Source organism: Hylobates moloch, unplaced genomic scaffold, assembly GCF_009828535.3.
Source record: "Hylobates moloch isolate HMO894 unplaced genomic scaffold, HMol_V3 SCAFFOLD_18, whole genome shotgun sequence".
In the NCBI taxonomy this organism is placed as follows: Eukaryota; Metazoa; Chordata; class Mammalia; order Primates; family Hylobatidae; genus Hylobates; species Hylobates moloch.
Genome location: NW_026652293.1, coordinates 25,245,659 through 25,260,056, shown reverse-complemented (window position 1 = coordinate 25,260,056; position 14,398 = coordinate 25,245,659).

Sequence of the window (14,398 nt, the reverse complement as noted above, 5' to 3'; positions counted from 1 at the left end):
GTGTATATATATATAGTGTGTATATATATAGTGTGTATATATAGTGTGTATATATATAACTTTATTTGATCACTATCATAATTTAGGAGGTAGAGTAAAACTATTCTATTTTGTAAATATAAAAAAGATATTTTTATTATTTTTAAAAATAACAATACAATTAAAATTAATCACAGTAATTCACCAATATTAATCATTCAATCATAATAGCTGTCTGCAGCCAATCTGCCCACTTAGCAGGGGTGGGGTGGAGGAATCCAGCAAAAATAGATCAGAAGCGGATAAGATTTTTATTTGTTTCATCTGTTTAATCTGTAGAACAATGCTGTGACCCCCTTTAATGCATGTCCCTGGCAATCTGTAACAATTAGTGAGTGTTATCTACCCACATGCAGCACGGTGTGTTAAGTGCACAGACTCCTCCTTTAGCAGCTAATAAGTATCTAGGGATATAAGTTTATCTAATACCATGCACTCTAGTATATGAGATCCAACCAAGAGTTTCAGTCTTGGGTTGCACATATGATGATTTTACAGCTACCAAAATAGTGATCCTAAGGTGGTGAGTACCAGGAGAACTACTTGAAAAGCTCATTTGTGTCATTGGAGAGTTATACCTAGTATGGGTTTTGGGGGCAAGTACTTAGGTGATATACTGCTAAGTACAATTCACCCAGGGTTGGACGAGGATAAGTTTGTGATAGGAGTAGCCAATTAATTCCTTTGCAGGCCCACCAGGTTCCTTCCCTCTCTTCTTTTTTTCTGTTAAGGTAAGTTTGTGTGGCTTAATCCAATTCCAGGTGGTGTTAATAGGAGCATATACTATTACAGTCAAACAAGTTTACATGCTACCCACTTTGCATTCAGCACCTAGATTAATTAAATTGCTATGTGTTGCGGGAAGTCAGGGACCCCGAATGGAGGGACCGGCTGAAGCCATGGCAGAAGAACATAAATTGTGAAGGTTTCATGGGAATTTATTAGTTCCCCAAATTAATACTTTTATAATTTCTTACGTCTGTCTTTACTGCAGTCTCTGAACATAAATTGTGAAGACTTCATAGACATTTATCACTTCCCCAATCACCACTCTTGTGATTTCCTATGTCTGTCTTTAATCTCTTAATCCAGTCATTTTCCTAAACTGAGGATGAATGTCGCCTCAGGACCCTGTGATGATTGCGTTAACTGCACAAATTGTTTAAACCATATGAAATCTGGGCACCTTGAAAAAAGAACAGGTAACAGCGATGTTCAGGGAACAAGGGAGATAACGTTAAAGTCTGGCTGCCTGTGGGCTGGGTGGAACAGAGCCATATTTCTCTTCTTCCAAAAGCAAATAGGAGAAATATTGCTGAACTCTTTTTCTCAGCTAGGAACATCCCTGAGAAAGAGAGTGCATTCCCAAGGAGAGGTCTCTGAAATGGCCGCTTTGGATTGTCTGTCTTTTATGGTTGTAGATAAGGGATGAAATAAGCCCCGGTCTCCCATAGCGCTCCCAGGCTTATTAGGATGGGGAAATTCCCGCCTAATAAATTTTGGTCAGACTGGTTGTCTGCTCTCAAACCCTGTCTCCTGATAAGATGTTATCAATGACGATGCGTGCCCAAAACTTCATTAGCAATTTTAATTTCGCCCCGGTCCTGTGATCTCACCCTGCCTCCATTTGCCTTGTGATATTTTATTACCTTGTGAAGCGTGTGATCTCTGTGACCCACACCCTATTCATACACTCCCTCCCCTTTTGAAAATCACTAATAAAAACTTGCTGGTTTTGTGGCTTGGGGGGCATCACGGAACCTGCCGACATGTGATGTCTCCCCCAGACACCCAGCTTCAAAATTTCTCTCTTTTGTACTCTTTCCCTTTATTTCTAAGACCTGCTGACACTTAGGGAAAATAGAAAAGAACTCATGTTGAATATCAGGGGCTGGTTTCCCCTGATAGGTATGGACTCAGGCTACCATTGTCCATAATGTTGTTTTTGGATGTCCATGATTAGGAGAATAGGCTTATTTTGACAAGTGGGGCTTACTGGGGAACCTAGTAAGGGGAGAGGTATTATGCTAACTGTGCTAAAATTGGATAGCTGGAAGCAAGCCCAGCAGTCAGTTCAAGGTATTACTGTGGCTAAGGCTAGATGCAGGTTTGGTTTGGTGGGCAATTGTGTGATACTTTTTATTCAGGTTAGTATTTATTGGTTATTGAGTTTCTTGTTGATTGCCAATAATACTGGTGTGTTTTCATGAGCAGGGGATAAACTTCACAGCTGCTGTCTTGGTTTGAAAAAAAAGTTGTTAATTTAGCCATGCACCAAGTTAGATCCTGAACTATGGGGTGCTCATATGTGGGATGCTCACAGATGGACCAAGTTTTTTAAAACATATACAATTGTGCTATATACTTCACCTATTTCTTTCCCTGTTTATTACAGCTGTATTTCAATGGGGGACCACTTGCTTCATTTCCTCAATTCTAAGGGAAACTTTTCTAAAGCAATCATTTGTATATCTTTAATAGCCTCAGGGTTCGTTGTATGGGAGGTGGCTGTGTGACTACACCAATAAATTTCCCCACAGGTTACCTTCATTACAGACATTCTCATTACTGTTTCTATCACCTGTGGGTGGGGCATGTACTTTTTAAAGGAGTACTCAGAAGAGTAAAACTGAGAGGTAATTTCTTTCAAATATTTCTCCAATACTTACTTATTAATGATGATCTTGGTAGGTCTGATATATTTTGTAATAGCTTTATGCAAGTGGTTGTCAATTTGGGTGAAAAAACACCCATGCAGAGCATAGATATCTCCATTGGATGTAAAATGTTTTTCATAAGAATAGTCTTTGTTGTGATATCCAAGAGCTCTGCTGTTTACAGTGGGCAGCCAGAATTGCAATTTTTGCAGAACAGACTTGCATTGAGTGTTATGCAAAATTTGCTGTTGGTATTGTGAGGCCCGGTTAGGAAGGAATGCACAAGCTGATTGTAACCCTTGAGGTTTTAGAAAAGCCTTGGTCCAGGTAATGCTATGTTGTATATATTGTCATCCACGTTTACCTTGATTAGCATCCAGGGAGAAAGTCCACATTGTCAGTGCAATTTCTTTTTGCCTAAATAAACAGGAGTTGGGGGCTGGGCACAGTGGCTCACGCCTGTAATCCCAGCACTTTGGGAGGCCAAGGTGGGTGGATTACCTGAGGTCAGGAGTTCTAGACCAGCCTGGTCAACATGGTGAAACCCCATCTTTACTAAAAATACAAAAAATTAGCTGGGCGTGGTGGTGTGTGCTTGTAATCCCAGCTACTTGGGAAGCTGAGGCAGGAGAATCATTTGAACTTAGGAAGCAGAGGTTGCAGTGAGCTGAGATTGTGCCACTGCACTCCAGCCTAGGTGACAGAGTGAGACTCTATCTCAAAAAATAAAAATAAAAATAAATAAATAAATAAATGGGACTTACACCAAAGGGAGTATAATCATTATAATTAACAGGAAAAGAGGCCAACTGTGCAATAGGTGTACATTATTGGGAGGGTTTATATTTATCATCCCGGGTATTAGTAAGGGCTATAATTTTATCCCTGTGGGCACATAATGTTTGTGAATATTGGCTGTGGATTACAGTGTTGTTAATTTGATTGCACCAATCACAAGCTTCAGTTTATATTAGAAGCATGATATCTTTGTTCTCATTTGTTGTTCATTTAAATATGATGTAGTCATGCCATAGTGCTTTGAATTTAATGTAATCAAGAATATGGACTGTAGTTTTTATATATTGGGAGTCCATTTACCTTTATGTTGTGTCCATAGTTCTTATTTTAAAAGCCCAGGATGTCTATGATACCCACTCCTGTAGGACCACAGGGGAGGTGAAAAACCCAACAGTTTTATTTTGTAATGTCTGTTGTTGCCTTTGCTTTGGAGTGAAGTGGAAATGTTGATCTGATTATAAATCATGTGGCACTATGCAAAAGCTGTGTAACCTCCTTTATTAATCCCTCAATAACATTAGCAGAGGTTGGTGCCTAGGATGGGTAAGCCAATAGAAGGCCCCTGTAGGTGTACATCCTTATTAGGCATATTTGATGGCTCTTGCTGCTGCAGAGAGAGGCCCAATGCAGTTCATTTTCCAGTTGTGGTATGGCCCTTCTTTGTAAATTTCTCCTCCCATTTGATAGACTCAGTACCTAGATTGCTGGTGTGTGACACAGTCTCCAATGTTTTGGTAAGTATCTTTCTGTTCAATATACTTCTCTATTAAAAATCATTTTTTTTGTAAATCCACTGTGGCCAAATGTCCTGAGTTCTCCTGGGACCACTGATAGAAAGGAGAGGTAGGGTGGCTTATCCCAAAGTTCTGGAGATTCACTTTCCTTTAAGAGTCTTACCTATTTGGTTGTTTGGTTAGTTCATCAGTTTTAAGGTTGTATCATTCCTCCAATGGGATTTATGTAGTATAAGCTGAGATATGGTACATCTTGGTGTAGGAGTAGGAGCCAATGCGGTGATCTTCCCCATATTCTTACTCAAATTTTCTTAGCCTTATACTTACATTCCAGCCCTAATTTTCCAAAGTTCCTACCTCATTAACCACTGACAAAGAGAAAAGAAAACATAAACCTTAGAAAAATATTTGTCAAGGGCATCCTATATTGCTAGAAATATTACACAAAGATCAGTTCATTAGACGTTTTGGTCTGTCTCCTGTATGGAAAGGGGAGTGTTTGAATAGGGCTGATAGACTGTAGCTATCCATTGTCTGGCTCTGTTATACCACATGTTCACTTCATCGGTAAAGAAAGCCTATTGCTTTTCTTGTTTTGAGAGCACTGATCATCCTCCATCTAGTTGCTGTTGAGCAAGAGGCATTTCTGAAGCTTTTGGCAAGTTAACCTCAATGACAAGCACTGTAGTTATTTCCTCATGGAACGGTGACACTCCAGTGGAAAGAGAATAAGCTCAGTCTTGTAAATACAATTTCCATTTTAACAAGGAAGCTTCTATTTATGACCCAATTTTACAGGGAGCTTTTTCTATCACCAGGGTATAATAGGAATCTCAGTTCATAGAGTAACAGGCTTTGCACTGCAAGGCCTTTCATTTTAGTAAGTGCCTAGTTCATCACTGAAAGTAGCCTCTCTCATGGTGAATATCTTTGGGCTGAGCCTGGGAGCCACATCCCCAAAAAGCCTGTGGCTATGCATTTACCTGTTTATTTGGTCCAGAGGCTCTAGGAAGCAAATTTGGGTATGGCTGAAACTTATGATTCTAAGTCTTGCCTTCCAGGTTTTAATGGGAGAGCTGAAGTGATAGTCTCCTCTTAGATTATCTAATGCCTGTTGTTGCTCAGATCTCCACTGAAAAGAGGAAGACTTAGGGGTAACTGAGTAGATGAGGGAAAGCAAATATTGGAGGTGAGGAATGTGTTGCATCAAAATCCAAACATTTCCACTACATATTGGGCCTTTTTCCTCATGTAAGATGTTAGAGTGCTAGAAGCTTGTCTTTTATGAGATTGGGAATCATTGTTCTTCTGAGTTCCAAAGTGTCCCCCATATTTAACAGACTTGTGGCGGGGTAGGCTTTTATCTCAAGCAACAGAATTTCCCATCCCCTTTCAGTGAAGTGTTTACTAATGATTATGATGACCTGTGAGACTCATCGTAAACACTAGTAAACACCTCATTGAGATGACCTATAGTCAGGTCCTGTTAAGAAGATGTCATTGACATAATGCCAAAAGGAAGTTTCTGGTGAGAGTACAAGGCAGGCATCTAGGTCCATTCTACAAGTCTGTGTGCAATCACAAGGCAATTTAAGTACCCCATAGGCAGCCAAGAAGTATACTGTTTACCCCAAAGTTGAAAGTGAGTAGTGGTTGACTGTCCTGTAAAATCTGTACTAAACAGAATGTATTGGCCAAGTCTACAACTCCAAACTATTTACCCATGTTATTTTGAGTGTCATGTGTTAGTAAAGATATCTGGATGTTTATAAAAGCATCTTATAAAGGGAATAGCTTTATTTAACCTTCTAGTGGCTTTCAGGAGAGGTCATACTGAGGAACCGAAAGGAGAAATGGAAGGAATCAGCACCTTTTTTAACTTAGCTATGACAGGTCATAATTCTTCAATGCATTGCCTTGCCTTACCTTACCTTAGATGCATTGCCTTGCCTTACCTTAGCTGACATTTACCACTTGCACTGGTAGGGAAAAGTTAATTGCTTTCTACTGGGTGGTGTCTACCAATAATCTAAAAGCCTTAGGCTTGTTGCATCAGGTTACTTTCTGTCTGAGGAGTTTCATCATTCCAATAATGACAAAAAGGATAGTCCCCAGGAAGTGGGTACAGGAGAGTGAGTAAGAACTGAAGCATCTCTTAGCAAAACTGAGGCAATTTTAATAGTTAAGTGGGTAATTTACCCCCAATTAATTAATCCTCCTGCCAAGCAAGTCACCTCCTGGGGGATCCCTTTAATGCATGAGTATTTCCTGAGATTAGGGAGATTAGCACACTTCTGTTCAACAGAGACAGCCAGTGTTTATTTTTTTGGAGCCCAAACTATAATTAATGTGGTAAAGGAATGATTGCTGAAAAATACAAGCTTTCAAAGCAATTAAATCCATATGTCGGGGCAGGTACCTAACATTGGCTAAGGTTAAGGGCTGGTGGTGAAAGTGAGGCTGTCTCCCAAGGAGAAGCCTGCTGCCGATTGCAACCTAACCCAGTAAGTAATGTAAACGCTCCACCAATTTACCAGATATCATTCAATGTGGGAGCCCCTCTTTCCTTAGAGTCCATGACAACTAATCTTGTTCATCTCAGGTTTCATGCTTATGTATAAACCTGGCTGTAGGTAGTTTGTTTGACCTAGAAGTATGGAGGCCTTCCTTTTGTTGTTAATTTTGACTAAGTCCAAGTAAGGTACAGTTTATAGAATTAGCAGCCATCACTTGACTGAGTTTCTCTTTCAGAAGTTTCTATTTAATCTAGGGCAGTGTGCTTCTTGAACTGTTTTAGCATTAGCCATCAATACCAGCAGAGGACTTACGTGTGTCCATATGGACTCAGGACTCAATTCAGCCTCCTCCAAATTTGCCAAAGCATCATGCATCACACTCTCCATGGCCAGATAAGCCTACTCTATCATCCCCAGCTGATGATATGTGGCCTCAGCTAACATTTTCCATTGACAGTCAGCTGCCTAGCCTGAGCCTAAGGTAGGGTAGGTGGCTGTCCAAGCCACAGAAATTCACACCAAGAAAGTATGTACAGTGGACAGGGGCCCAAAAGCTCCTTTGGGGGTCATTTCTATCTTCTATACCAATTGTGAAGATCCTTTAGTAGAAATGTCATTTTTCTAATCTTACTATAAAAACCAAATGTTTAATTTTAGCCCTTATTAATTGAAGCTGGCTTCCAGTTGGATACATTCAATAGAGCCGGGCAACCCCTTTTTGTTTAGTTTCTGGGTGAGTCCTTGAGGAGAGACTGCTCCTCATGGTGAAACAGAAGAAGATATATTTTCTCCTATGAAGGAGTACCAACTCTCAACTAGACCTTCACCATTTGTCTTTTTTGTTTATATTACTTTCCCTTGGTGATTAGAGGCAGAGAGTAAAAGATGTGTTATCAGTCTCATGGTGGTATTGTGCTGCCTTACTCACTAGAGGGCACCTGTAGATGCTCTTCCCCTCTGTCTCTGCTCCTAGCTGGGAGTTGAAGCTCCTAACTTCTCCTCAAGTGGCACAGTGGTGAGAAGTCATAGTGACCAAAGCCCAGCACACATCGTGTGGTTTATAACTACTGTTCCCCAGGATAGCCACCTCTTTCTGGAGTCTTGAGAGGGGTAAAAATATAACCTTTCTTACCTTTAGTCATTTTAAGTAATGCTTTAGTCAGCTCAGCCCAGACTGGACTGTTAATATCCTTCCAGGAAGGGACAAAAATGATACCATACACAATACGAAATCCCAGCCTGCCAGCTGCAGAGGCATGCTAGCTGCTTAAGAAGGCATCTATCTCCCCAACTGCACATGCTTAGGAGGCTGTCACTGGTGTGCCATCTCTGGCTTATGGTCTCATTTATTTGCCATAATAATTCCCAGGGATTAGGACGGAGTACCCCAAATCACGGGCCCAGCCAGAGGGACCTCCACTCTCTATAATCTGTTGCAGGGTGTGGGGTAGCACACCTATGGTCCAGAGGGATGCACTTCTTTCATTTTCCTATTCAGACCCACAGGTCTTACAAAGTGCAGTGCCTGTCTAGTGGGGACCTTGGAGGTGGGCTGACTTTCTTTTGGCATATCAACACCTCTGACCTCTAATGTCAGTTCCAATGGCATGAGTTTACTCAAATACTAATACTGCTTGACCAGAATAAGGAGACACATGAGGAGACCACACACATACACAACACATAGGTCACAATACAACACAGAGCAATGCCATGAAAAACTGACCCTGAGCTATTCCAAATTTTGATTGCTAACCATTTAAGGCCATCTAAGATCACTTTTGCCAATTGATTGTCCTATTGACTGGATAAACCTCATTTCCTAATTTATTTTCTAATTAATTCCAAAAATATTTCCCTTTTCTTCCTTATTGGAGTCATATCATTTTCCCCAAGGGTTTGAAAGGATTGCTAGGCTCGTCAAAGAAAAGGACATGACTCCAATATAGAGTGGGAAGATATTTGACGAGACAATGACCATAGATTTTTAAAACTATAGAAATACTTTAACAAGTTTACAAATCTGAAGAGAGCTATAAATAAATATAGAAAACCTCAACATCTAGACTTATCACAGCTAATTTCTGGAAAAAAAAATCCAAAAACATTTCTAGCTACAGCTGAAAGAGGAAGTATGACATGTTGCTCTCATAGAAGTGAATATAAAGTAAGGCTACTAGTTGAGATCCTGCATTAGTTTCCTAGGAGTACTGGACAAATTATCACAAACTTGTCTAAAACATCATTTATTCTCTCACAGTTCAGGAGGCAAGGAACTCAAAATCTAGGGGTCAAGAGCCACACTTCATCTGAACATTCCAAGGGAGAATCCTTCCTTGTCTCTTCTGGCTTCTGATGGCTGCTGGAATTCCTTGGCTTGTGGCAGCATCACTCCAATATCTGCCTCCATCTTCTCATGGCCTTTTTCTCTCTTTTCCTGCTTGTCCTTTCCTCCTCTTATAAGAAGATCAGTCATTAGATTAAGGTTCCACCCAGAAACACAGATGATTTCTTTTTGAGATCCTTAACTAATTGTATCCACAGGAGACAATTTCCAAATAAGGTCACATTCTGAGGTCCTGGTGGACATAAATTTTGGAGAGACACTATTCAACTCATTACAATGTTAGGATGATAGAAATGATAATACAATGATAGCAGTTATGATCAAAATTATAGAAATGATATAAATTATAATACAATAGACTTCAAAAATAAAGGTAAAACATGTCACCAATAATTTCTACAACCAATTGAGAATATCACCAATAAAAAAGGCAAGCTTAACACATATTGATAGTATTGAACACTGACATACTTATCAAAACCTACACACACTGAAGAATATAGCAAAATGATTTCTATAGACAGAAGGAAAGTGTTCCCAGATGGAGTAAGTAAGTAGAAGAAGGAATGAAGAAATGGAGCACAGATATTTGGGTAAATCTAAATGAATATTACTAAATAAAATATCTGGAAACTTATGAGAAAAAGGTAGAAGAAATAAATAGATTTAAAGTGTTGTTAGTTTATTATATATTGTCCTGGAAGTGGTAAACATTATGATTTATATTTAACTATGTAAAGAATGAATTTGATCATACCAAGGGAAGTCTAAAATATACTAAAAAATATATTAATAAATATGCTAGTAAAAGCAGAAATGAACTAAATAAAATGTCTTAAATAGAAAATAATAGGCTGGATGCGGTGGCTCACACCTGTAATCCCAGCACTTTGGGAGGCCAAGGTAGGCAGATCACGAGGTCAGGAGATTGAGACCATCCTGGCCAACATGGTGAAACCCGGTCTCTACTAAAAATTCAAAAATTAGCTGGGCATGGTGGTGTGCGCCTGTAGTCCCAGCTACTCAGGAGGCTGAGGCAGGAGAATCACTTGAACCCAGAAGGCAGTGGTTGCAGCAAGCCGAGATTGTGCCACTGCATTCCAGCCTGGCAACAGAGCAAGACTGCATCTAAAAAAAAAAAAAAAAAGAAAAGAAAATAATAAAGATGAGGAAAAGAAGCATAGTCTGGAAGAGACATATATAAATCAAATTATAATTTGTCCTATTTAGTCACACTCTACTGGCATTACATTAATCATATACTGAACTAGTACATCAGTTAAAAGAAAAGCATTGTATTATAAGGGAAAATTCAAACCTATACTTTTCACAAGAGACACAAAAGAAATAAAGGGTTATGGGAAATTTGAATGTAAAAAGAATTGAAAAAGATACAGCAAACACACCCAATAAAATATTTCATCTTTTTATACTAATTTTAGACAAACGATTTTATGAATAAAAGCCATTACCAAGGTTAAAAAAAAACAAATTTTAGAATACAATGTCTCATTGCTTGGAAAAAAGGAAAAGAATTATAGCTTTTCGGTATGTGATAAGATAGATGTACATATATAAAGCACAATTAGATTCGAAAAAGAAATAGAAAAATGCACAATTGGCTGGGCGCGGTGGCTCACGCTTGTAATCCCAGCACTTTGGGAGGCCGAGGCGGGTGGATCACGAGGTCAGGAGATCGAGACCACGGTGAAACCCTGTCTCTACTAAAAATACAAAAAACTTAGCCGGGTGTGGTGGCGGGCGCCTGTAGTCCCAGCTACTCGGAGAGGCTGAGGCAGGAGAATGGCGTGAACCCAGGAGGCAGAGCTTGCAGTGAGCTGAGATTGCGCCACTGCACTCCAGCCTGGGCGACAGAGCGAGACTCCGTCTCAAAAAAAAAGAAAAATGCACAATTATATTTATATTTAGGAATTTTCATACATTTCAGCCAATGTCTCATAATTAAGTACTAAAACTTCAGGTAAAGATATAGAGGATAATAGCAACATTACTAATAATCATGACAACATTGACAAACTTAGAACAATGCACTCAACAAAAGCAGAAAAACTATTCTTTACAATGAATGCCTAAACATATTTTGAAAGTTTGGATATACATAGAACATGTCTTCTGATCTATCTGAAATTAAGCCAGAAAATAAAACAGAATCATAGCTATTGTTTATAAAATTGTATTGTTTAAATAAATTGTTAGTATTCTATTATAAATTAAATATAGGTCAAAGAACAAGTAAAACATTAAAATTAAAATACTTTGAATTGAGTGATCATAAATGGGACATATCAAAACTTGTGTTATGCAACATAAGTCATGTGCACAAGACAAAGAGTCTTAAGTGTATATTTTTAAAAAGAAGAAAGTCTAAAAAATCATGGTTTTATATTCTAGCTTAGGAAGTTTATAAAGTGACATGAAATTAAAATTGAAACTGAGTAGGAAGGCAATAAAGATGAGTTGGAATTAATACATTTTAAATATGTGCACATTTTTACAAATATACACAACAGAATAAAACATAAAAATTATTTTTCTGAAAAAAAAAAACTGATAAAATAGACCATAACATAGCAAGAATGACTACAAGACAAACATGAACAGATTTATTTCATAAAGATAGAAACACCCTAAACACAATATTCTACAAAGTGAATGCAGCAATACATGAAAAGTATTATACATCACAATCAAGATGGATTCTGGATATTCATGGTTAGCATAGCCTTAAAATGAATAAATAAAATTTACATCGAGAGAAGGAGAAAAACTCTGATTTTTCAAGATATGTAGAAAGACTATTTGATAAAAATAAAATAAAAGTGAAGTTTCTCAAGCTGAAAAAAAGAAATACAATAATCCACTTCTAATATTTTTCCAATCAAATTAGCCAGTGCAATAAGGCAAGAAAAAGAGGAAAAAAGATGTAAGGTTTAGAAAATAATCAAACTTATTTTCAGTTAACGCGACTGGATATGCAGAAAATTTAAGCTATTCTTGTTAAGTAAATCTATCAGAGTTATTGGATAAAAAGTATATATTAACTTTATTTTTACATATAAGCATCAAAACATCTAGTGTTGTGTAACAAAGTACCACAAACTTGGTGGTTTTAGCAACAGAAATCTATTCCTTCACAGTTGTGAAGGCTAGAAGTCTGAAATCAAGTTGTTAGTAGAATTGGTTCTTTTTTAAGGGTTCTGAGGGAGAATCCGTTTCATGCATATCTCCTAGTTTCTGGCAATGGCCAGCCATCCTTGCTATTCCTTGGCTTGTCTCTGTCTTTACATGACATTCTCTCTGTGTCTCTATATGACTATTTTTTAATAAAGATGCTAGTCATATTGGGTTAGGTTCCACACTACTCCAGTATGACCTTGTCTTAACTAATTATAGATGCATGAATTCTATTTCCAAAAATGTCACATACTGAAACACTAGGGATCAGGACTTCAGCATATCTTTTTAGGGGAACACAATTAAACCCATAACAGACAAAAATGAGATATTACATAGTGCTCACTAGATTGAAAGCTGGAAAATGTTAAATGAATACCTGCCTATTAAATCTCCTGGAAACCTCAAGGCTTGCTGTGAAATGTTAGTTTTTAGGGGGCATGGTGGCTCACGCCTGTAATCTCAGCACTTTGGGAGGCTGAGGTGGGCAGATCATTTGAGGTCAGGAGTTCAAGACTAGCCTGGCCAACATGGCAAAACCTTGTCTCTACTAAAAATACAAAAGTTAGCTAGCATGGTGGTGGGAGCCTGTAAACCCAGCTACTCAGGAGGCTGAAGCAGGAGAATCACTTGAACCTGGGAGGCAGAGGTTGCAGTGAGCTGAGATTGTGCCACTGTACTCCAGCCTGGGCAACAGAGCAAGACTCTGTTTCAAAAAAAAAAAAAAAAAAAAAAAAAGAAATGTTAGTTTTGTGCAGTCATTGTGAAGAACAAAACAGCACTATGTACTCTATGTACTGTATTTCAATTAAATGTTACTATATTTCAAGATGCAGAAATTATCCTCCTGGATATCTGTTCAAAAGATATAGGACCAAAAATTAAAAAATCCACATATGTAGGTTCTATATTTTTTATAGCATTAGGCATTGAGGGCAATTCGAGGCTACATTGTAGGAGATGCAGATAAGGATCTAGAACTAGAAATCTCATTTGACCCAGCCATCCCATTACTGGACATATACCCAAAGGATTATAAATCATGCTGCTATAAAGACACAAGCACACGTATATTTATTGTGGCACTATTGGCAATAGCAAATACTTGGAACCAACCCAAATGTCCATCAATGATAGATTGGATTAAGAAAATGTGGCATATATACACCAGGGAATACTATGCAGCCATAAAAAAGGATGAGTTCATGTCCTTTGTAGGGACATGGATGAAGCTGGAAACTATCATTCTGAACAAACTATTGAAAGGACAGAAAACCAAACACTGCATGTTCTCACTCATAGGTGGGAATTGAACAATGAGAACACTTGGACACAGGGTGGGGAACATCACACACTGGGGCCTGTTGTGGGGTGGAGGGAGTGGGGAGGGATAGCATTAGGAGATATACCAAATGTAAATGACTAGTTAATGGGTGCAGCACACCAACATGGCACATGTATACATATGTAACAAACCTGCACGTTGTGCACATGTACCCTAGAACTTAAAGTGTAATAAAAATAATAAAAAAGAAGCTAATTAAAAAATAAATAAATATAAAATAAAATAAAATAAAATAAAATGGTATTAATGCTCAACATGGAGCACGACAGAACATTTAGAAAGGAGTAGATGTGCACATGAAACTGCAAGTATACCTTTCAAAAAGCAGGGTTTACAGAAAAAGTAAAATAAAGAACAGAATAGATCAACACAATATCATTAACATATATGAAAATCAACTGCAGTAAAACAATAAAACATGTTTTATACAAAGAACAGTATATGACTTGACATAGTATAATGGATATAAACGGAGTGGCTAACCAAATATTAATTATATAGAATAGGGGAGAGGCATTGGATGAGCATTGACAATAGTGGGCCACACTCAGTATATGGAGTCACATCAAGAAGCATGATTAACATACAACTTGGCGTCTGGGGCATGGTAGGCAGAATTCTAACATGAACCTCCAATGGCCCATATCCTGTATAATTCCTCCCCTTAAATGTGGGGAAAACATCTGAATATGATGAGATTACTCTTTTGATTGCATTATGTTATATGACAAAAGGGATTTTGCAGATGCAAATAAGGTCCTTAATCA